Raw genomic sequence first — 22,544 nt, forward strand, 5'->3', positions numbered from 1 at the left:
ATTCCAGTTTGCAACTTGCACTTCTTTTTTTCACAGGTTTGGGGATAATAGGGAGAATCTAGGAGAACTCAGCTGGATTCTCACTTTTTCAGTTTCATCCTCTGCAAGCTTTATGGAGAAGAAACTTCACAGAAGCCCTTTTGTTCCAAAAAAAAAAAAAAATTTTTTTTTGCTTTTGCCAGATACAGCAAAACAAGTTGGCTTGTTCATCAACAATGGGACACACAAAATACCTGGCTATCAATGTTCCAAAAGCAACCATCAGAGTAGACAGAGAAACAAGTACATCATATTACCTACCGGAGGAATGAGATGTGTAGTGATGGTGACACCATGCTAGGAGTCAAGCAACAAATATCAAAAGCAGCAAATAATTTTCACAAACTAGAAAAAAAATTAGAAAATTGAAAAGTAGCATGATCAGCAATATCTGAGCAGAGTCATGCAAATCCATAACAGCAATTTATAAGAAGATCAACTCATTTGAAAGTAAATGCCTGTGGAAGACTTTCAGAGTCCATCGGAAAGTGTTTATTACAACAATATTAGAAATTCTAAGTAGAGCTTAAAGCACTGAACAACGATGGACCTATTTAGGACATGCTTGAAGGATGTCACCAACATGTCTTCCATGTCAAGTGATAAAGTGAAGACTCGCCGCAAAGAGAAAAAGAGGGTGACCTAGAGAATCATTACATAGATTAATAAAGACACTAAATCAATCAACATGACACTCGAAAGCCTGAACAGACCAGTGCAAAACCAAAATAAAAGGCAGAAACTGGTGGATGTCCTATGCACCTGAGGGTGTGGGAGGATAAAGAAAGAAGAAAAAGAAGGGAAAAGAGTGTGAGATGCATGCTGCAGAGTTAGAACTCCCCCATTCATTGGTCAAAGACTCCCCCTAAACTCCTGGACATGAGGAGGAGCATGGGACCCAGAACTTAGACGCACAAATATTCCATGACCCCTGCAAACTGTGAACTGAAGAGTAAAACTCAAGAGTCTAGCAGTTGGCACAACGGGTTAAGGCACTAGCTTTTCATTCTTGGTTACTTGTCTTGAAATTCTGCTTTAAGTCACGTGTGAAAACAATTACCCTGGTGAAAAAAATAAACATCCCTGACCCTAAATACCCACATCACAATTCCACACAATCTCCCCTCAAAAAGTCATAAGAAAAAACCAGCAAGGGCATTAACAGTAGCTCAGGATTGAGGTGCATTAGCGAAAGCGCATGAGGGAATGTGTATCACACACCAACTTTTTTCATTGGTGCCTTGTCAAGCTTATGCTCACACAATCCTGAAAGTTTGGAAACAGAGAACAATAACAAAGTGGGCTTATTCAAAGAAATATATATATATATGTTAACATGTCTCTAGGCACATGCTAGGTCAAGGAATGACGCAGGGAGGAATGTGTAACAGGGTTTTATGATGGCTAGGATTAAAGAAGTTAGGATAACTGCTCTGTGTAAACTGATCTGAGATAAAAGAAGGAAATGATCGCCTTTGATGAAACATTATGGCCCAGTTTAGAATAGGTACAGCTGCATTGTTCAGGAACAGGAACTTGGATAATAAAAGTATTTTGATGTGGTGTTTACCCCAAAACATTAGTGAACAAAAATAAATATGTGAACACAGAGCTAGCCAGTAAGTGCAATGACACTATTCCTGGTGTTAAAGTCTAAACACTTTACAGCATCATGGCAAGATTTCAGCTAGCTGGAAATTGAGTTTTCATTAGAATTCTACTGATTATTTAGGGTTGCCACAACTAAGCTTTTCACATCTTCTGTGTCACTATAACATGACTAGGAGGCAGAAACAAGGGGAGTATGGAATGTTTTGTATTATAAACCAGTCAGTTAAAGAAAAATCCGTGCCCTGAACCAGTAGCCATATCACACACAGTCTTTGTCAAGTTTGCTTATGAACATGGTTTGTATAGATTGTTACTATCCTAAAGTCACACAAGCTGAAGCCCTCTTGTTCTCACTCATTTAGGTTACTTTTTTCAGTCCACTACAGCTGTCAGTCAGGGTGTGATCTCTTTGAGAGCAACAAATGAGCCAAATGCACAGTTCAATGGCCAGACACTTCAAGTCATAACAAGCTAGTGAAGCGAGCTAATTCTGCTTGCAAAAGAATTAGCCTTTATTAGCCACTAATACCAGTTTTTACCCCGCATAGCCCTTTAACCAGCTGCAGCTCCATTGACTTCATATATTGGAAAGATTACAACTGGCATGTCTGGTTATGGAGAGCTTACAGAGTTTTCTAGCGGAGTTACCTTACTAGGATAGGAAAGAAATTAGGTTAATGAAGTGACCACAATTTAGACACCCAGATATAACATTTCTTGTGACTAAGGCCCCAAATCAAGCACGGTTCTTAAGCATGTGCCTAACTTTAAACATATGCTGAAAGATAGGCATGCACCTAAATATCTTAATGAATTGAGCCCTGAGCTGGTAAGGAACTTATGGACAATGATAGGTGTCCCTATTCTGGGTGATGGACTCTTGACCTTGGACTTGTGAAGGTATCATCCAATAAGGTGTATTCCTCTGTCTTCTCTGTTTCTACAGAGTTGAGAAGAGAGTAATTTTGCATTGGAGGGTGATGACCCAGTTGTCCTAATAGAAATTATAACTGGAAAAAGACCTAAGAGTGAAATCCTGGCCCCTCAGAAGTCAATGTGAGGTTTCCCGTTGGCTTAAAACGGGGCCAGAATTGCACCCAGTAAGTTTGTAGTTCTATATGGGTACTGCTGGGTAACTAGAACCTTATGATATTATAGTAGATCACAGCTCTAAAAGCATGCTGGAGCTATGAATGATTAGGGAAGAGAACAAGTTAATTTTAATGGGCTCTGGCACTTACTACACAGAAAGGTCGCTCACAGAACTCTTGATGTCCTCAGTAACTACAGATGGGCACATTTACTTGGTCTAATTTCAAATATGTGGGTTCAAAGTTCACCTCAGACTCAAATATGTTCAGATTTTTATTCTACTTTAGAGACTGAAAAAAGAAACGTAAATACAGGGAAACTGTTGGCAGTGGGAGTAGTAGGGGAATAGAGCACAATGGAGAAAAAAAGAAAAATTCTAATGAAAAAAAATCAGTACAATATATATACCACACACAGACTTCCAACTTGTTCCAGCCTAACTTTGGGGGAGCTGTTATAGCACTGGCTTTCCTTGAATCTTTGTTGGTCATTTGGTGGATGAGTTCCTACTCCAATTTCTAGTGGCCGTTGCAAAAACTACCAACAAAACTGGTTGAGACAGCAGAGAGGCCAAGGACAGAGGGCTGGGCTGAATCTTCCTCTCACCATCAGAGTCACTCCCTTAATTGGCAAAGCCGTGTAGTTAAATTAACCCTGTCATTGTCTGTGTTGTGACTGTTCTATGAAGACAATAGTCTCTAGGACCATCAAGTTTGTTCCTTTCACAAGTATTAGCTTTTAAGGGGGAGAAACAAAAAATGTTTGCTCTCCCACAACACAAAGTAGTCTCTTAACTGCCAGAACAGAATTCCATCTACATATGAATTTTTCTAGAGAGAAGGCAGTGAGTAGGGCATTTCTCCTGGAAGATGCATTTCTTCTACAACATAATATTACTGATGTACAGCAGCAAGCAGCTTACCAGCTAAGGTGTAGAATTCAAAATCCAAACTGAGGGGTACATAAAAAGAACAGCGGAAGAGGAAAGAATGACATTGTGTTTAAATTTCTTTAACAAAAATAATATTTCCTATGGGGTTAGACACTGATGTCTGTGGTTTATCATTTAAAAATTCCAAAACAACTTCTGCTTGGGAATTGAAGAAAATGTGGGCTGAAAACAATAGGTGGGCATTTTAGTGAGGGGACAGCTGAGATGCCCAGGCCTAAATCATGCCTCTGCTTGCATGGGTGAGATAAATGGGAGAAAAAGGGGGCCTTTCTCCCCAATAGTACCCATGCAGGGAAGACACAATCAGATTCCAAGTTCTGGGGGGTACAAAGGGGCAGAGGCTAGCTAGGACTGCCAACACAATTACTAAATTCAGAGTTGTTTCTGGGTGGGAGGAAGATGGGGTTACATCTCCCCCACGTCCTCCCATGTGCTCAAATGGCTGTGCTGGGGAGAACACTATGTATTTACTCTGACAGTAAGGAATGTTCCTCCCAGCACTTCCCCAAATTTCTAGAGGATTTCCAAAGACATCAAAGATGGATTCTCAACCTGGAGGTCACAAACAGGTCCAAGGGGGTTCTTACCAACCTCCCTTTCTTTATGGCTAGACTGAAGATGACCCTGGACGTATTGGTCGTGGTCCTGAAAATTTCTCCTGTTGTAACATGGGATCGTGACATAGAAAAGGTTAAGAGCATCTGGCATAACATCTAAAGGCTCTGACCTTAGCGAATGCACTCCCTCTCCCTCCCTAGCATGGCTAAGGCTCGTAAGAGCCATAAATGATACCACTAGATACCACTGTATCTACATTAGCATTGTTCTTAGACTGTCCCATCACTGCACCACCACCACTGTGCAGCTTTGCCAGGGTACTAACAGTGGAAGTAGTAACACAGACAAAGTGATGGCACTTTAACCACTCCAGTGTTAATTCAGCAGATCTAAATGTCATGGCAGCCTATCTCTAGTAGCCCTCAGCCAACGTTGCTAGCATCAGTGGAGATGTACGGAGGACAGTGTAGTGACAGGAAGAGTTTAATGTCGTTGAGGCCATAGGGAAGCATCTGAAACATCAGAACCCCCTTGCAAAAGAACAGCAGCCATTAAAAAGATACAGCGGTTTTACCAGAGTACACCAGCAAAAGAATGGTGGATGGTACATCTGCTTCAGAAAAGCTAGCAAAGATTCCTGGGGCCCATTCTCACCCTTCCCGGTAGCCAGTGGAAAGGCTCCCATTGACTTCAATGGAGCTGGATCAGGGCCCTGATGCAAAAACAAAAAATCCTCATAAAAGGAAAAAACTTACCCCAGCTTGACACTGAGGTAAAACTAGACATGTTTGTTAGGATATAGATATTCAGGCCTGTCTGTAAAGGCCTATACTCTAAGAATTTAGGTGTATTCTTATCACTTGGCTAGTGAGAGAGGTATAAAAGAAAGAATCAAAATCACTGGCTGCTGGTGTAAGGGCCTTCTCTTACTGTGACAGTCTGAGGCCCTGTTCTTAGGCTCAGGCCTTTGGCTAAGCAGCAGAGGCAGCCATAAGCTGGGAAGCGACTGGTCACATCCTCACATTCCAAACTAGTCACACTGAAATAAGGTGCTATTCGGCTGTTAGGAATACAATCCTGTCCTGATAGTTCCTATCACCTCCAGAGAAAGGGAAGTGCTTAGAAAATGTAAAAGGAAACTTAGTTTGATAGCATCCTGTCTGGCAAGAACTCACTTATCAATAGCTGGGATGTGAAATCCTCACTTCTGTATTGTCTTGTCATTATAGTTCCCACTTTGCTATTGTTTGTCTGTATAATCTGTCTGGTTCTGTGATTGTTCCTGTCTGCTGTATAATTAATTTTGCTGGGTGTAAACTAATTAAGGTGGTGGGATATAATTGGTTACATAATCATGTTACAATATGTTAGGATTGGTTAGTTAAATTTCAGGAAAATGATTGGTTAAGGTATAGCTAAGCAGAACTCAAGTTTTACTATATAATCTGTAGTCAATGAGGAAGTGACTGGGTGTGGGTGGGGGTGGGCATGTGGGTGTGTGAGATGGGAACAGGGAATGGGGGTAAGAAAATTGGAATCATGTTTTGCTAAAGGGGGAGATGGGAACAGGGAATGGGGGTAAGAAAATTGGAATCATGTTTTGCTAAAGGGGGAAATGGGAACAGGGAATGGGAGTAAGGAAGTTGGAATCATGTTTGGCTAAGGGTAGGAATGGGAACAGGTGTAAGGCTCTGTGTGTCAGAGCTGGGAAGGAGGATACTAAGGAAGGAAACTGGAATCAGGCCTGCTGGAAGTTCACTCCAATAAACATTGAATTGTTTGCACCTTTGGACTTCAGGTATTGTTGCTCTCTGTTCATGTGAGAAGGACCAGGGAAATAAGTGGGTGAAGGAATAAGCCCTCTAACAATGTTAAGGCCCCATTTTGTACTGGTGCAATGCATGTACGCTGTGGGTTTGGGACCAAGATAGTAGTGTGGCTACACTGGTATATCCTCTGTATACACAGACCCTGAGAATAGATTGCTATTTATTACAGTCAAATAAGTATGATCTCCATTGCGTGATGCTGCCAGGGATAGTGACAGTCTCAGCAAATTTCTGGATTTGATGCATCAGGGATGGGGTTGCTGCTGATCCATGGGGAAAGGGCAAACTTGAAAGGAGGGATTATGAGCTGCACAGAACAACTTAGATTAAATCTGTTTCATGATGAAAATCAGGCTCAGATTTATGCTTCTATTTTCCCCACCTAATACTCCCTGTTTAACAGTTGAGAACAGTGTCAGATCTTTCACAAAGAGATTCACTGTTCCATAAAAAGGAAACTGGGAAAGTCCTCTCTAAGTCTTCCTTGATTAGACCAAAACAGAATTTTACTGATATTTGTGATCGTTTGCCAGAAAACTCAGACGCCTCACTTGATTTTTGTTATATTGGGTTGGGAAGAGAATTTTCTTAGGAGACATAAGGATTTGGATATGGATGGATCATATGAAATATGATCAACATGAAAATATGTAATGCTCCTGGAAACTTCTTCGCAACTGTAAATTAAATATTTCTAGGGACTAGTCCCCCACCACCACAGGGTTATGAATATTTGGAATTCCTTTCCTCAATTGATATTAGCAGAATCACTGGCTTATCAATACCAGTGATTTTGGGGGAAACGGATTATAAAATACTTGAGTATCATTATTCTTCATCAAGCATTAGTGTCTTCAAGCTCACTCCAATCACCATACCTGGAGTCAGAAAAAAATTTACCCCTGTAGCATAGATTGGAACTTCAGAGACATAGAGGCAGTGGTGAGCTGTAGCCAGTTCGCACTGGTCCGCTAGAACCGGCTGTTAAATTTAGAAGCCCTTTTAGAACCGGTTGTTCCACGAGGGACAACCAGCTCTAAAAGGGCTTCTAAATTTAACCGGCCAAAAGTGGCACCTTAGGTGCCAATTCCATGGGTGCGCCAGCCCTGGAGCACCCCAGGGGAAAATTTGGTGGGTGCAGAGCACCCACCGGCAGCTCCCCACCCCACCCCCGGCCCCAGCTCACCTCCGCTCCGCCTCCGCTTCTGCCTCCTCCCCTGAATGCGCCGCCCCGCTCTGCTTCTCTGCCCCCCCAGGCTTCCCGCAAATCAGCTGTTCGCGTGGGAAGCTGGGGCAGGCTGAGAAGCAGGCCGCGGCTTCCCACTCAGGCCCAGGTAGGTGGAGGTGACCTGGGGCGGGGGAGGGCATGAGGAGGGCCGCCCGTGCTGCAGCAGGCAACTCGGGGGGGTGGGAGGGCACGCAGGGGTACCGCTCCCCGCCACTTTTGATGCTTCCTGGGAGCTGCTCCAGGTAAGCACCTCCGGGACTCCCCACCTCGCCCCCCGGCAGGTTCCTCTGGCTCTTAGGGGTGGGGTGGACACCCACTATGGTGGCCCACGAGACCCTCCTGCCCGGTTCTGGGGGCAGTCAGGGGACAGGGGAGGAGGGTGGATGGGGCAGGGGAACGGGGGGGGCGTCAAGGAATACGGGGGGTTGGATGAGGCAGAAGTCTCAGGGGCCGGGGGTGGGCAACAACCCCCTCGTGGGGTGAGGAGGGAACTCGTTGTTAAGATTTTGGCAGCTCATCACTGCATAGAGGTGCCTCCTTAGAGAACACTGTGCAGAGGGCACCTTTTAGGAACAAGTGACATAGCCCACGTGCTGGATTACCTGCCATAGGCACCAGCTCCAGAGCTGGAGCACCCATGGGGAAAAAAGAGTAGCTCCTCCCTGCCCCCCCAGCACTTCCCATCTCCCAGTGGGCACCGCCAATCAGCTCCTCCCGCCTGCCAGTGATCAGCTGTTCAGCAGCGTACAGGAGGTGCTGGGGTGAGGGAGAGGGGGAGGAGTGGGGGCAGGAAGAGGTGGACAGAGGGCGGGGCTCATTCAGGGGAGGGGGCAGAACAGGGCAGAAAGAGGCAGGGTGGGACGGAGAAGGGGCAGGAAGAGGTGGGACGAGGGGGTCTTGGGGAAGTGGTGGAGTGGGGGCAGGGCCTGGGCCGAAGTGGGGGTCGAGCACCCCCGGGGAAACCAGAAAGTTATCACCTCTGTAATACCTGCAATTTCACTGATGCATCCGTCTCTTCTTCCCAGCTGTTGCTGGTGTTTGGCCTACCTGCCTAGGCTCTTATACCATGCTCATCATCATATTTTCTTAGTGCCTATATGATGCAGGATCTTTCATAAACTGTTTACTAGGAGATATTGTTAATCCCTTCATTTTACAGGATACCTTTTTATCTCCCCTGCTGCCTCCTTAGGCCCCATCCACCCATTCCTTGAAACTATTAAGTGTCTTTTCCTCCAGCTAAGAGGGAAGGCTGTGCAGTCTGTTTTTTAGCTATTCTTTAGCCCTTAACAATTAAGTCTTCACAACTTCTACTTTATTTTTTCTCCTTGAATCCAAAGTTAGTTCTTTAAAGGGACCTTGTCAGATCACATCTGGCCCTAAAAATAAGCTCCTGCAAAAGCTAACATCAACAGAAATCTCTCCATGATTATTCTTTTAACTTCAATATTTTTTAAGGAAACATTTCTCTGCAACCCAAATAATGTATCTGTGCGTGAGCACTTGAAGGTCTGACAGTGAAGTTAACTCTAAACTGACTGTGCTTGTGGTTCCCTTGTTCATATTGCAGCTCACTTTTTAAGACAGAAATCTATGTTCTCCCCTCTCTTCTTCCCTATTCTGGGCCAGATTCACCCACATTGTGGCCACGTGGGGTACAGTTTGCTGGAGATTCATCTTGGAGAATAGCAGGTGTTGATATCACCACTGCCCTTCACCAGAGAAAGACATTTTTTAAACCCCATTGAGTCTACTCCAGAACCCTACCTGAAAGAACGTCCAACAGAGGCACAGTATCAGTGCATCTCCTGCTTGCCTGGCCCTACTCCATTCTGATCTGGATCCACCCTAACTAACCAGCTCAAGGCCCCAGTGGAAAAGGGCTGAAGATAGCTTGCATCGCAGCACCTGGCACTCTTTCCATCACTGAGGCCCAGATTTTCAAAATGACTAGTGATTTTGAATGCCTCCATTTCTGAATGGCCAAACAGGCACCTTAACAGGGCTCAATTTTTCAGAGGGTGGCTGCTAAGAACTTCTTTTCAAAAAGCATTCTCCCTTGGGGTGTCTCAAGTTTGACTGCCTAAAATAATTAATCACTTTTGAAAATCTTGGCCTATGTTCCACCAGTGAGTAAATCTAGTCACTTGTTCCATCCTTTTCAGAGGCAACTATTGTGTTTAATTACATGAAAAGATAGTATTACGACATGTAAATAAACCCAATGTCATGTGATGGGCACTGTTTGGCTCTATCTGCCTCTGTGATTATAACAAGTTATTTGTTATTTATATTGTGGCAGCACTTAGAAACCCTACTCTCGGACCAGGATCCCCTTGTGCTAGGCACTATACAAACACAGAATAAAAAGATGGTCCCTATGCCAAAGAGCTTACAAGCTAATTAATCTATTTTGTATCTGTGCTGTTTATTTCCTCTCCCTTTATGCATGAATTTATATGTACTATGCTTGAATTGGGACAAAGTTGAAAAATCAACATTTTTCACAGAATAAAACATTTCAGTTCGGAAATGGCAAAGTGGATTGTTTTGCATTTTCTGTCAAAATGAAACATTTTAATATTCTCAAATCAAAATGTTTCATGTTATTTTCTTGAACTGACATGAAACATTTCATTTCATGTTAGTTCAACGTTAAGCTAATTTCCCTATCCTGGCACATTGCATCATAGGAGCTATAATTCAGGTCTGATACTTCTATTTCCTCCTGTGGGAGAGCAATTTCCACGGTGCACAATGCTGTTCAGTCACAGAAGAGACTGGGTTGCATCGTAAGTGATCTAATCCAGTCAGAGATCCAAGCCCAAAGAAAGGAATGTGGACACCAGGCACTCCAAACTACAACTCCCATGAGGCAATGCACCATAATAGGGAAATACAATTTAATACTAAACTGACTGGAAACTAAACATTTTTGGTCAGTCCAACAAACTGAAATATATCAATTGAACCAATCCAAAACAAAAAAAAAATGGCTGCCAGTACAAAACCCACTGGAAAACCCAAAAACTTTACAAAATCAAGATTTTCCCCACAGAAAATTTCACTGTTAAGAAAACTGCATTTTCCATCAAAAAATCATTCCAACAGAAAATTCCTGCCCAGCTCTAATCATGACATTTTAAGCTTCTAGTGGTTTATATTTCCCAGGGAATTACTCTGCTATCAATATCACTTTCATCTAATATATGAGGGAGGTACCTGAAGGTAGAGCACCAGAGCCCTGTACATCATGATTTTCACCTTCAAGTTGCACTTACTCTCCACTGTTCAAATGGTGGGATTTCTGGTTCCTAACTCATTCACATCATGTACTGTTGGCTGTTTCATGTTTTTGCCATTCAATAAAAACAGTTAGTTGTTTTCTCATATGGATTGAAAAGAAAAAAGACCACCATATACAAAACTGCACAGTGGGGAAAAAAGAGCAGTTACCCCTCTTCCTATATGCATTCTAGTGCATGCAGGTGTTTTCAAGCTCTTATATTGCTGTGAAAAACTATTTTCCCCATCCACACACCCTCTTGGCCTATAAAAAGACACTCCACATTGGAGTGAAAAACTATTTCACTAGGAGGGTGGTGAAGCACTGGAATGGGTTACCTAGGGAGGTGGTGGAATCTCCATCCTTAGAGGGCTTTAAGGCGCAGCTTGACAAAGCCCTGGCTGGGATGATTAGTTGGGGTTGGTCCTGCTTTGAGCAGGGGATTGGACTAGATGACCTCCTGAGGTCTCTTCCAACCCTAATCTTCTATGATTCTATGGTTTGCTTACTAAAAGGTGAGAGTGCCATAATTCATTCATCATACAGGAAGGCAGTGCAGTCTGATGGTTAGTATAGGGGACTGGTCAACTAGGTTCTATTTCTAGCTCTGCTGTTGACTAAGTGTGACGTTGGAGAAGTCACCTTAGCCATATTTTAAAAGAGTAACAGAATATCTACCTACTTCAAATAGGGTTTGTGAGTCTTAATTAACATTTGCACAGTGCTTTGAGATCCTTGGAGAAAGGGACCAGAGAATCATAAAGTGTAAATGAATCCAACAAATGTATCTTTGATTCTCTTCTCTAGCCCATTATTTGTTTAAACAACACACCTTTCCTCTGGCTTTGGTATTGAGTGTTCTTACTGCACACTGTAGGGGTTCCATTACATTTTAATTGCTTTTTTTCCCCAAGTATGTATTATCAATATTTTCATTTTGAGGTGATGTTTTTAAATGGGAGGTTTAAATAAACCCATAAGAGCAGCTTTCAAAATAAATACTGCTCTTGGGTTTCCTCTTTTTCTTTTCACACAGTGCAAATCCATTATGATCCCACTCTGCCCCACTTATCCAAGGCAAGAAACAGAGTGGGGGTGGGGAACAAGAGGGAAAGGTGACTCTAAGCAACTGTAATGCCTCCCATATTCTCAACTGTCCATGGGCCTATTCTCCAGGGTGGGTAGTGACAATGCTACCATGGGAGAGCCCGATTCTCATCTCATAGCGAGTAAATCAGATTTCACTGTACTGAACTCAATACAGTTGTACCGGCAGAAAATCAGTATGAGAGAAGAATTTGTCCCAGAAGGCCAATACTGCACCAACTTAGGCAATCCCAAGGAATCTAATGGGATTTCATGGTATGATCAAGAAAAGGATTTGGCCCTTTCTACAGTAATAGTGACTTCAAAAACAGTCGCTTAAGCAAAATCTTCACTGATCACAAAATTGGCTGTGACAGCATGAAAAAAAAATGGACTTGCACCCTTGTTTGATTCTTCAGGATGTATAAAGAAGGCCCCAAAGATTTTTTTCCCCCTGCTTGTTTTTTATCCTAGCATCATCAGAAGTACTAAGTCTTGCTAGAGAGCTTGAGTGGGAGCTTTCTCAGCTGTTTATTAAAGGGTTAGTTATGCTGAGTACTGCACAAAATGAGCTTTCCTGCCCACTGCTTTTCCAGTGTTTTTTCATAGATTCGTAGGTTGCAACACCAGAAGGGACCATTTTGATCATCTTGTCTGACCTCCTGTATAACACAGGCTACAGAACTTTCCCAGAATAATTCCTGGTACATATCTTTTAGGCAAAAAAAAATCCTATCTTGATTTTAAAATGGTCAATGATGGAGAATCCACCACGACCTTGGTAAATTGCTCTAATGGTAAATTACTCTCACCATTAAAAATTTACACTTTATTTCCAGTCGATTTATCCAGCTTCATCTTTCAGCCATTGGATGATGTTATACCCGTCTCTGCTAGACTGAAAAGCCCATTATTAAATCTTTGCTCCTCAAGTAGATACTTCTAGACTATTCTCCAATTAGCAACATCATTCTTGAATTGTGGGCACCAGAACTGGACACAATATTTCAGCAGCGGTAGCACCAGTGCTAAATAAAGAGGTAAAATAACTCTCTGCTCCTACTCAAGATTCCCTTGTTATGCCTCCCCAGACTGCATCAGCATATTGTTTGCTTGCACCCAGTTTACCAAGCGATCCAGATCACTCTGAATCAGTTAACCTGTCCTCTTCATTACTTACCACTCCCAATTGTGTCATCTGCAGACCTGATCAATAATGATTTTATGTCATTCATAAAAATGTTGAACAGCAAAAAAGGCCAAGAACCAATCCCTGTGAGACCCCACAGGAAACACCCCTGCTCGATGACCTGTCAGTTTTTAATCAATGTAACGTGTGCTGCATTCATTTTATATCGTTCTACCTTTTAAATCAAAATGTTGTACGGTACCAAGTCAAAGGCCTTAGAGAAACCTAAGTGTATTAAGTCAACACAACTACCCGTATCAACCAAATCTGTAATCTCATCAAAAAAAGATATCAAATTAATTTGACAGGATCTCTTTTCCATCAACCCATGTTTATTTGAATTAATTACATTACTCTGCTTTAATTCTTTATTAATCAAAACCATATAAGACTCTCCATTATCTTGCCCTGGATCAATGTCAGGCTGACAGGCCTATAATTACCTGTTTGAATAAATAAAGACATTAAGAAAACAATAAATAATTTAAATAGTTCAAGTAAAACTCCCTTTTGACTTTCCCGGTCCATGTGACATCATAGTCCTACTAGTTCTCTAGTCACCTACAGGGTCTACCAGGAAAGACAGGTTAGGTAAATCCTGCATTTCTAATGGAAAAAAAAAAAATCAAGCAGAACAATAATCTTTCAACCCTTACTGATATGCCATAAATTAACACAAAGGCCCAACCAATTTTTTTTTATTCTGCAAGTCACCTTTAATTTAAAAGCCTGAGAGAAAGCTGAGATTGGTTATGGGTAAGAGACAAAAATTGATCAAAAAAATCTTAAGTGCTGGTGTTAGAAGGACCCTTCTGGGCCACCCAAACCACACTGCAGAGAATTATTTTTATTATACTCATCTAACCTTTGCTGCAATGCCTCTAATGATTAAGCTTTATATTAAATGTACATCACAGACAGACATGGGGAGATGGAGAAATATTTTCCCTTGTTAAAAAGTTGTGACTGTTTTAAGGCTCCCTCTGTTATCCCAGCATGAACTGTGATGCTAGCACTGACAGCTGGTATCATCATCCTTATTTACTATCATCCTATTTACATCATCCTTATTTTGTCTGTGCAAAAAGACAGGTTTCAGAGTAGCAGCCGTGTTAGTCTGTATTCGCAAAAAGAAAAGGAGTACTAGTGGCACCTTAATTAGTCTCTAATTTGTTAGTCTCTAAGGTACCACTAGTACTCCTTTTCTTTGTGCAAAAAGAGTCTCTCTGGGGCATCTCCCTAGCTGGGTTAAGGCCCCCTTGCCACTCCCAGTTACCACCAGGGGCTCAGCCCAGTTCAGACCAAGGCCTTTTAGCCCTTGCAGTGGGCCCCACCCTTGAAGGCCTGCTTACTTTGTTTAGAGGTGGGGGAACAGCAAAAGTTCAGACTCAGAGAGAGCATAAGCCCCACCCAGAGTTTAAAAAAAAAAAAGGCAAGAAGGTCAGTGGCAGTGCACCACCTTACTTCAGTGGTGGCTGGGTAGCAAATTTACTGGAGTCCTTATGGCCAGGTGGCCAAGTCAGTCTCTCCCTACCGGGCTTGCCCCTGGGGTTTGCTGGACTCCTTGAAGAGCCCCCTCTTTTCCCCTGTACTCCCCCCCCCACCCAGATTGCTTCCTGTTCCCCCACATTCCTGTCTCTTCATAGTGTCTTGTCCAGTTTCCCAACAAATTTCCCTTCCCTGCTGCCTCTATGATTCCACTCCTGGGGCCTTGGCATACTTCTGTCCCTTGCCTGTCTCTCACATGGTGATGAAAGGGCCACCATTGTCCCTTAGGACAGTCTAGTTTCAGCTCCACTGGAAACAATGGGAGATGTTGGTCAGCTTGCCAGGGGCAGACTGTGGTTTCAGTCCCTCCCTTCAGGAATGGGAGATGCCAGCCATTTTGGATAAGGCAAAACTTCACTTGTAAGTCAGAAATCAGAAAATTCATTAATCCCCTTTTAAAATCTCAAATATTATGAGTCACAGAACAAAAATCATGATTTCTGGCAACACAATTGATATTTCCTCTGGGAAAACCACCTGCCTGTAGTTGGCATTTGTCTACTGCACCTATAACTGGGACTGTCCCTGGAGAGGGAAAGCGGTGAAACCTCCAGCCTGACATGATCCTGGACTACCTACCACCAAGCTTGATATTATTCCTTGGCCCTCCGGACAAGCAGAAATATGACACATCCCCGTAAAACCCATATAACAGGGACCAACACAAACCACAGTGGGTTTTTCCAGTGACTTACTGTGGTTTGCAGATACACTTGTTTTCATGGTATTATTTAAAAGGTGATATATGATGATTAAATGTTCCTGTTTTACAGCCAGCTAGTCGCTGCGGGCAAACTCACAAAAAGCCTGCCCCCAGCTCCCTTCTACTTTCTGTAGCCAGAGAAGAGCTGAACACCACAGATCAAGCCAGTGGAAGTGCAGCAGCACAGGAGTCAGGGAAAGAGCCAGCTTCATAACATGTTCCACACCTTCTCCTGAGTCCCACAGAATCCCCACCACAGAGACGCTTCAGGAGGCAGTGAGAGGGAAAGGAGGCCCACCACATTTCACCAACTCCCCCCACAAAACCGGAAGGCAAACACAAGAGCAAGATGTCAACAGTAAATTGTGCAGGTTCGCTCTCCATGTCATGAAAACCCTCCAGTCGTGGAGCTGGAGACACTGTCAGTAAATGTAGCCCCTGGTGTCACTGCTCCAGCAGGAACTGTGCAGTCAAGGAGCAACAGAGAGACATAGATACTGGGTGTCAATGTAGAAACATGGACCGTTGCACAATGGCCCTTACCACAGGATGATCTCCGGGATGTGCAGACTTTGCCCAACGAACCTACTGTCTCTTCAGAAGAGATAGAGATCAGCCTCCCACACTGTCAAAAACATGACAAGGAAACTCTATTGGACAGACCTTCAGCTGGTATAAACAGATTTAGTTCCACTGACTTCAGATTTACACAAGCTGGGAATCTGTTCCTTTGAGTTGAAATGAGTGAAGTTTCCATTCCTTTATACGAGCGTAACCTCTGAAGAAAAACATGAGGCACCATGTTAAAACGCAAATATCTCATTTCATTTGGACAAAGAAGAATTGAGTCTTACTATAGAAAAGGTTTTGGAATATCTCCTGGGCCTGTAGACTTGCTTTTGTATAAAAAAAGATGCTTTGGACAAGACATGGGATTTGTCCTGCTTCTAAAAGGGCTCATTTATAGAACTAGTCTTGTTAAAATGAATGTGAAGGTCCAACAAGAGCCATCAATGAACATCTTGCCATCTCTACAAGCAGTGAAAGAACTGGACTAGGTTCAGAGCCGGACATACTATCTTCCACCAGCATAACCCATGGTTCCAGGCTCTATGTAACAGAAAGTCCAAAGAGGGGGGGTTTCAGTGGCACAACATGCTGCTGCTTACCATCTTTCAAGGGGTCCACATGGGCCAGAACAGCTGTAAAAGTGGGGGAAGTTGGCTGAGAAAGGAGCTGGCCAGGACAGCTGGGGAAGTGCACTGGCTGAGCATATGCAGTGGGAAGTCTTCACACAGAAGCTTACATGGAGCTCGGCCTCTGACTGCTGTTGAGTGCAGCTCACCACTCAGTAGAAACCCTCAGGTTGGGCAGAGCGAGCAATGAACTACTGGGGGGTTGTGGAAATAGAGACCTTCCACCACATTTACTGACAAATTCTGGCTTCACTTCAATCCATTCCTGCCCCTGCAATCCTACTAAAGTCAGTCATGGGATTGCACCACATGTAAATAAAGGCAGGCTTTGGCCCGCCTGTCTTGTTAAATAAAACAGCAAGGAAATATTTTAAGACTTACCTTTCAATGGTTAAAAGAAAAGGAGTACTTGTGGCACCTTAGAGACTAACCAATTTATTTGAGCATGAGCTTTCGTGAGCTACAGCTCACTGTTAGATTTCTTCTTAACTTACGTACAGGAGAAGTGATTTCACTGATTCTACTCATGTGAGCCACAGAGAGCAGCATCTGGACCCAAACATTTTCAGGTGAAACCGTGGCTGGCCCCTTTGAAGTCAGTGGGAGTTTAGCCATTGACTTCAGTGGAACCATAAGTTCACCCTTCATCTATAGTCTCTCCTGTTATCTATGAAGAGAGGAAAAATCTGAACTTCCCCATATTTAGAAAAATTATAAGTTAAGAACTTGCTTTGAGGTTGTTGCATGTATGAAATGTTGTTCCCCCCAGGGCTTTATTGCCTTGAGCTGAGACAATAGAGAGTTGCAGGCAAGGGCATGGGGTGGGGCTCTGTAATTCACAAAGATTTAGAGTCTTCTTCCTACAGACACCCCATGGATTTTGTTGTATTTTCCAAAATCTAAGCTTCCATTTAAAACAATGAAGCTTTTAACACATCTGGGTCTGCGGAAGCAGAATGTAAATAGATGTACTGTTGTCTTATTTTAGAATCTGTAGTAAGCCAGACTGAAACAATAGCACTAAGAAATGTAAACTACTCGCATTTATCTCAGTGGGATGGGGTGTTAACTTTGAAGCCTAATTGTGACCATTTAAATGCCAACATTGTTAACTATTTCACTGATGTCAACACACCAGAAAATCCAGGGTAATGAACTTATCTAGTGTGGGTGTTTGTACTAGTCACTTCCTGATTTTCTACTCATTTGAAAAGGACACTGCATTACAATAAGGTTACTTTGAATATTCTCTCACTTAATCAGGTAGCTGAGATGTTTGCTGCTGTCTTTCAAAATTATCTTAAAGGAAAGTCCGGGTAAAAGGTTAGCTTAATTATTTGTATTCTCTACTGTGTGGCTTGTGGGATTTTATGATTTTGTTATTAACTTTGATCAAGGTGCATGGAAGGCAATCCAGTTTAAATAACTGAAAAACAGGTTTGAACAAACCTCCCTGAGCCTTAAAATAGCTAGTACTCAAATATAAACAGGGTGAATTAAAATAGAAACCAAAACTAATGATAGATATTCTATGTATGTGAAGCAAGTGGGAGGGGAAAAGGCTTTAAAAGGGCCTGTGTTTTCAAAAGTGACTTGTGATCTTGCATGCCTGAAGATTTTGGGTGCCTGACCTGAAATACCTAAAAGGGACCTGATTGTCAACAGGTGGGTACACAGCTCTTTCTGAAAATCAGGCCTCTTTAAGAAATGTTAAATTAAGCACCTTAAAATTGAAGTATCCCAAATCACTTGACACTTCTGAAAATGTAAGCCAAACTGTGTATTTGGTTTTCAAATTTTGCAAGAGGATTGATGGTCCAAGATTGGCAGCACTACCCATAAACACTTGGAATCCTGAATTCAAATGCTAAAGTAGATCACCCTTGAAAATCAATATTGCAAGATTACTCTAGCCCACATTTGTCAATACCAAAAAGCCACCACCAAAGAGTTTAGCATGATTGATTTTGATCACTCAGGAGGGGCCCCCGGCTTCAGTAGTACTCATGTTGTAGGTCATGATTGAGGGGCACTGGCAGACCTATAAGGAGGTTTGCACAGTGCCTGTCCACACTACAGCTGTTATCAGAGTTTGTACCTACTTAGGGTATGTTTACACTGCAATCAGGAGGTGTGAGTGCAGCATGTGTAGACATACCAGAGCTAGCTTTGATCAAAGCTAGCTCAAGTAATAATAGCAGTGTAGCCACAGCAGCAGGCCTCCCAGGTACATAGTGGAACAGCTAGCTCATGCCACTGCCCTTACTGCCATGGCTACACTGCTATAATTACTCAAGCTAGCTCTGATCTAGCTAGATCAAAGCTAGATCAGGTATGTCTAAACATGCTCCAATCACACCTTCCATTGCACACATACCCTGAGTGCCATGGTTGGCTCAAACAATGTTTTGTGTCCTCAGCCCACCTGGTGAATATGCAATTACACTGCAGCAGCTAACAGTGACCCACCTCTACCAGAGGCCTAGACTGTTGCGTGACTGCTCAGCACACAGGGTTTTTTGTTGTTGGGCAGACAGGGCCCTCTAACCCTAACGTTCCTGTGTAACATCTTTGATTGCTCTTCCTAGCTCTGTGAATTGCCCTGCACTGGTGCAGCTCCACTGGGTCTAGCAATGGCAGGAACGTATGTACTGATCACTCACAAGCATTTTTACCACCGTGTTACGTAACCTAACTCTTAGCAAACCTAGAAGACACAGCAGTTAAAATCCCCCATGTCTCTGCACCAATGCTAGCCCTAGTGGAACTACCCCAATGCAAAGGCAATGCTCGGAGAATTTAAGAAAATCCTCAGTGTACACATAGTCACAGAGAGCTAGGAGCAAGGAGGACAGATCTTCTTTTTACAGGTGACTCTTAAGATGACCTTAAATGAAATAGATTAGAGAAATTTTTTCAGGCTGTTTATGGATTTACCAGCACTTTATACATAGTCAGTTTAACCCAGTTCCCCTATATAGTCAGATCATCTGTTCCCCCTTTTGTTTGTGTAGGTCTTTCACACAGCAGTAGGGGAGAGAAAACACCTCAATGTGTATTCCTTTTCACCACACAAGATTCACATCCATATAGGAGGGACCGGGACCAATCTAGTTCCTACGGACACTTACACACGTATTTATCTTTCCTCATATGACGAGTTACATTGAAGTCAACATTCTGTTCATGCACTTAAAGTTACACTTGTGCCTAAGGCCTTGTCTATACAGGAAACATTTTACAATATAACCTCGGGTATAAATTTTAATCACCATAGTTACACCAATATAATTCCCCACTGGGACACTCATGCTGGTATAAGAGTGTTTTTATTCAATTTAGTTTATGTTACTTGGAAGGGATTTAAACAAAAAAAAAAGCCACTTTTATACTGGAATAAGAGTGTCTACACAGAGGGTTATACTGGTATAACTATGTTGACATAACTGGTAAAACTTTCTTGTGTGAACAAGGGTGTTTCCAGGAACAGGGCCCTATTTCATGTAGTTCATTCTCTTGTGCAAGCAAAAATAAAAGCTCTGAAGTTGGCACTTGTTCTTTATGAACTCAAAATTGCTCAATATGCAACCTCCATTTGAAGTTGGGAGTTAGGATGCTTGTTGTTTTCATCAACTAGGGTAACTGGGCTTCAGCCCTCTAAAAGTTTCCGGTATCAAAGACTGAGATTTCCTAGATCTGTAACACATCACAGCAGCATATTTGTAAAAGAAAATTATGTTTAAAGTAATAAACATCTGTTTTCTTTTTAAAATTTAGAGCAGTCAGCTACAAGTGCAGAGGACCCAATCCGGCAAAGTACCCAGCCAACTCCTCTTCCACTGACCTCAATCAGCTGAAGGGTGCTCAGTGCTTTTAGGACAGAGGTACTCAGCACTTCACTAGCACAGAGCCTCTAGGTACCACTGAATATCTTTTGCAGATGCCTGGAGGCACAAGACAAAAGCAACTGAAGACACATTTGATTTGTTAAATTTAAAGTTTTATTGCTGTATTAATTTCCTATCTCACCATCAATAAGGTACATCTATGTTACAGAAAGAATAAACAATGTAATAAAAATTACTTGAGCCCACCCTTTTGCTAGGCCTTCTTTTCAACAGTTAACATGAAGAAGAAAATAAAAACCCTGACAGCTGGATGTGTGTTAATTTAGAAGCCTTTGCCTGAGGTGTCACAATCTGAAGTTATGTTGCAGGCATGAGCATGTAGAAGCCTGGAATGCTGACGTTAGCAAGGCTGTCGTTGAGTTTACTTAACACTCATTTCTCTCAGTCTGCTTCAGAGCAGAAATGCAGACAATGAAAACTTATTCAACCTTTGACAACTTCAATTGTAGTACGATAAAGATTCTAGTTAGCAGAGTCCTGTCTTTGCTGGTACACGAAAGAGGTATTCAGAAGACACTTTTGCTCAGAAAACATGGAAAGGTAGCCCAAAAATGTCTCTGGTTTCCTTTTATTTACATGAAAAGGTGGGAAAGTTTCAGGACAAACCAAAGCTAGCTTTCCAAGATCTACCATTCAACTTAAAAATAAAAGCTTTGTGATTTCAAATTAAAGGAGCCTTTTTAGATTTCTGTCATTTAGGTAGTTTATTATACTCAAAAGCATCAAAAAGCACTTTTCAATCCAAACTAACATGGAGTGGATAAAAATATACACAATGATCTGATATAATTTCTCAGTCAGAAATAAGCATGCAGCATGAAGATGGGAAAATGTAGGTTACTAGTAAGTATCCAAGAATCTTTGTAATAAAAATATATACATCCCAATAATATCTGGACAAACAAACTGCTCTTGAAGCATTATGTTTACACAGTTTAGCAGAAGGAATAATCAACAAACTTTCTTATGCTGCCATTTTAGGGAAGCTGAATGCTGACTAAAGGTAACAACCATAAATTAAAAGTGATTTTCTTTGTAGAATCCTCCTCAAAAATGTTTAAACAGCAGCAGCTTTCTGTTCACAGCTGAATTCAGATTTGTAAACAGACACACAGAACTGCTTCACAGCATCTTCACAATGAAACTCCGTTTTCCAAAAGTTTTAGAATACAGCATAAAATCAAAGAACATGAGCAATGCATTGAACATTATAGATATAGACCCTATAGACTATAGACCCTGATCCTGCAATGAGCCTCTTTCATGTGCACCTGGAACTACTTTGTAAGAGCAAAAGGATGGTCCAGCACTAGCCTAGGCCTTAGGAGACTCAAGTCCTCACATGGACCCTGACTTCCTGTGTGGGCCAGTCACAGTCTCTCTCTGCCTCAACTGTGTATTTTTTTAGATTGGGATAATAGTATATCCCCACCTCAGAGGGGTGCTGAGAGGACAAATACATTAAATGTTTGTGAGGCATGTACATATTATCGTAATGGGGGCCATATAAAACCTTTGACAGAAGATCAGGGTCCAGCAAGGGAGCCGTGAAAGCGGTCAACAGATACTTCAGCCTGGAAAAATAAATAAATAAATGGCCATGCCTACGTTGAGTCTTGTAACAGTGTGAGCACTAACTCAGGGTCCCTTGTAAAATGAGATGACATTTGCGGGGTTTCTTGAGTCTGAGAATGCTTTAGCCCACAAGCAATTTTATATTTTAAAACTGTACAAAACCCAATGGCAGTGCATGTAGTGTATGTGTAATCTGCCAAATTGTAACTCCATACAGAATTTTCTGGAATATGCAGACACAGATTTGCCTTCTTACTAGTTTATCTGGTTGTAGAACATTAATCTGGATCATTGCACACTGAGCTGTCATCCCAAGGGTGGAATGAAATACATGTAGGCTGAAGAGTTTATTTGGAGTGGACTGCAAGAAGTATTGTTAGAAGAAATTCCCAGCAGTTTATATAATTCCTTCAATCTACAAAGACATGAAGCTAGTAATTTAGGGCCTGATTTTATAAACAATTCTGTACAAGAATAACTTTACTCACAAGAGTAACTTTTTTGTGCATCAGCTCCTTAAACTTGTTAGCATGTTTTCCAGGCAAACCTAGCCTGCTAAATAGTTTAATCAGCTCAGTTTCTCAGCTATAATAGCTCTCACAGGGGCTCACATCCAAATAGCTTGTTGCATAGTCTAGGAACACTAATATGAATACTAGGGCTGTCCATTAATCACAGTTAACTCACCCAATTAACTCAAAAAAATTAACTGTGATTACAAAAATTAATTGCAATTAATCGCAC

This window comes from Eretmochelys imbricata, chromosome 3 (genome assembly GCF_965152235.1).
Source record: "Eretmochelys imbricata isolate rEreImb1 chromosome 3, rEreImb1.hap1, whole genome shotgun sequence".
Classification (NCBI taxonomy): Eukaryota; Metazoa; Chordata; order Testudines; family Cheloniidae; genus Eretmochelys; species Eretmochelys imbricata.